This window comes from Amphiura filiformis, chromosome 12 (genome assembly GCF_039555335.1).
Source record: "Amphiura filiformis chromosome 12, Afil_fr2py, whole genome shotgun sequence".
Taxonomy (NCBI): domain Eukaryota; kingdom Metazoa; phylum Echinodermata; class Ophiuroidea; order Amphilepidida; family Amphiuridae; genus Amphiura; species Amphiura filiformis.
The window spans coordinates 11,597,169-11,600,476 of NC_092639.1; the positions used below are offsets into that span (position 1 = coordinate 11,597,169).

The 3,308-nt window shown below is 36.8% G+C and overlaps 1 long non-coding RNA gene across 1 annotated transcript; it reads left to right on the forward strand.

Moving 5' to 3' along the window:
- Positions 1 to 778: 778 nt before the first annotated feature.
- Positions 779 to 1,706, forward strand: LOC140165789 (uncharacterized). Its single transcript, XR_011860767.1, has 3 exons — positions 779 to 845; positions 1,075 to 1,146; positions 1,634 to 1,706. It is a non-coding gene; the product is annotated as an uncharacterized lncRNA (long non-coding RNA).
- The last annotated feature ends 1,602 nt before the right edge of the window (positions 1,707 to 3,308 follow it).

The window sequence follows — 3,308 nt, forward strand, 5'->3', positions numbered from 1 at the left end:
ATGTGTAGCATCTTCCTTTGCATTGCTCTTTGGGCTGTTTGTAGTTTCTGTTCCAGGTATTTGGTTGTACAACACTACAACTTTACACTACAAAACAATACTAGTAGACCGCAACTATTAAATAAGAAGCCACAAATATCTCGATTTGTGATTATATCTTTCTTTTTTCAGGCACTTAATTGGGCTTACTGATGACATAAGTAGTGATGACGCCAAACACGATGTTGAGAGTCTACTCAATATTGATTTGACACAAATGAAATTTCTGATCTTGCTGTAAGTGTACAAAATTCAATTTCAAGTAAACCTATATACAGATCTTTTAACTTAAAAATAAATTCCTTGAAAATCAGCAGATCTTTCTTCAAATGCTACTCGTATAACCAAGTCGATGCAATTGCGGAGATAGTGTAATGCGTATTGCACACCCTTTGTATTATATGCGCTTACAATATTAAATTGAAAGCAGAGGGTTTATTTAAAATATGATATCAACTATACTAAGAATGTTAATGCCATCAAATCGCAAGTGTCGATGTAGTTCCCAATATTTGTGAGCTGCAACATCGGCAGTTCGTCATGTCTTCACAAGATCTTTGCTTACTGCTTATGTTGCTGTTACGTTAAATCTAGCTTCTCTTCCAAATGAAATCCCTTGTTAAAATTTAATTGAAACCGACATGTATTTATGTGTGCCCTGTTCATAGACGGGTGGGTATTTCTAAGGGTCCATTATTAGCATGTTACCATGTTGCCAAATTATTTAATTGCAGGAATGTATCGAGCAATGCTATACAGCATATTTCATCAATGACCTTTTCTTCCAATCGCAATCTGAAAGTCCTGTGAGTAATAGCCAATGGCATATTAAATTATTTATTTGTGGATGAAATAATGTCAAAATATAAATTGATAATGTTAATGTTTGTTATGTTGTAAATATTGGTGTACATGTGTATTGTACTGTGACTGTGGACACAATTGGACTTCTTATTGTCTAAACGTAATACTTCAAACAACGCCTTTCCAAGCGTCTTTTATTTTTATTTGTTGTATTGTTTTATTTATATGCAGGTCTCTAGCTGATAACATGATTTCTCATCTGCAGAACGCAACTTTTCTGACACTTTCTTTGCTGCGATACCTGTAAGTCTACCACACGACAATCTTAATATTCAATACAAGTCCACAAAAAGTTGCAACCATTTGTTCTTTACAGTTAGTTAATCGACAGAATCCGTCGATACAATTTGTCTCTCGAAAACGAATTAACAACTTGTTCAATAGAGGAGAAGCACTAGATAGCGCGCTGGTCATTGTAATCATGGTAATGATCAAAAAACCATCGACTGGCGGTCAAAATGTACCAGAATCCTGCAACTTTTTATGTTAAGGCCTTTTTTGTTATCAGTTTTAGTAGAATCATTGTATATTTAATAAACATTTTTAAAATCTTCAACGCTAAACCGCTAAAGTAGTCCATGAATATGTTTGGTACTACCCTCACTCCAGGATTGTTTTCTTGTTGTTGTTTGTTTATTTTGGGTTGTTTTGTTTCTGTTTTGTTTTATCTTCAAACATTTTGTTTATTGTATATTTTGTATGCATTGTTTTCTTTCCATGTTTATGACAGTGACTTATCTGGCAACCCGCTTTTGTTTATTGACGGAGGTGCATTCACGAATCTTGGAAGACTGGAATTTCTGTAAGTAATCATGATAATTTATCAATTTAATTAGATTTTAATCAAAATGGATGAATCAATATATTTATGATCGAAACCAATTTTAATCGACCTATGTTCAAGTGTTTTCACAATCACTCTCCAATCGCTTTATTTTTGCTAGGGACATGACCAATATACTTTTACCACGTGGTGATGAGGAAACCTTTGCGCATTTAAGCTCATTGACAGCTTTGTAAGTATCAAAATTTCTTCGTTTTCATTTGGTGCAATCATTTTTTGATGATTTTATGATTGTATTAACCTGTACAACATCCGAATTGCATTATACCAGAAACACAACAAAATAAAAGAAACAAAATACACATTAAAGGCAAAACTATGATATAAGACAATTTGGCATGGAATACAGCAGAGTAAAAGGGCACAAAGTGAAGCCACCACCACACAAACTACTATTGCTTATTCAGCAGATTAATGTAGCGGGGAATGGGGCTTTTGGCAAATCGGCTAGTGGGTGCGCACAATTTATAGATATGAGCTGCATTTCTCAGCTGTCTTCCACGGACTTCACTTCTATAGCAGGGAGCAACATGTTAGTACGCTCTGACTTAGCAAGCGAATGCGCGAACTTAAGCGAGTGTTGTTCCCTCCTGGCAGAGAGAGAGAGAGAGACAAAGAGACCTTACAAAGACTAACTGCATTATCATAAGAAATATCATCAGCACCCAAAATTATTCTACAGGCCCTTTTTTGGACACGTTCAACAGTACTGGATTGCTTGACAGTGAGCGATGAATGCCAAATAGTATCAGAGTACTCCAAAAGGGGATATATGTAATCAACGTAATCTGTGGTCAGCTCAGAAACTTTGAAACCAAAACATATCAGAGAACGGAGCATGAACATGTGATCCACCTGGGCAAGATTATGTTGTATGAAAATGCCCGGGACTTTGGCAGATGAAACAAAAGAAAGCAATGAAGGGCCTATCTTCAGATTGGGATGAGAGGGTGGGTTCCACATGGATCAAATTTGAAGGGCTTGACATTTGTCAGGGGTTAAGTTTCAGGTGGTTATTTACGGACCAGTCCAGGAAGTCATCAAGATCAGACTAAAGGTTGCCTTTCTCATTACAGCACGATTCTCAAATAGTGTGAGATCGTCGACATATTTCCACTAGTGAGAACTGCAACCTTGAGCCGCGTCGTTCATGACAGCCTGGAAAATGATAAGACCACGTTTTTGGTACCTTGAGGAACACCAGCACATAAGGGGGCATAATCAGACATGGTTTGGTCATATCTCACACACTGACTGCGATTGTTAAGGAAACCGCAAACCCAAAGAACGATAGCCGCCGTACTCCCTCAAAGCAATCAACGTTCAACAGATTAACCAGGTCAAATGCCCTGGAGAAGTCTGTGATGACTACCGTTGCACTTATCTGAACCTTGGAAAAGCGTGTGCATAAGTTTGATTAGGTACTAAGATGTTGATATACCACTGACATTCCCAAATTGAATAATATGTATATTTTGGTTCAATATCATACACAATCCATTTGACCAAAAACCAATAAGCGGTATGCGCCTCATTATTTATCCCAGGACAAACACGTTTT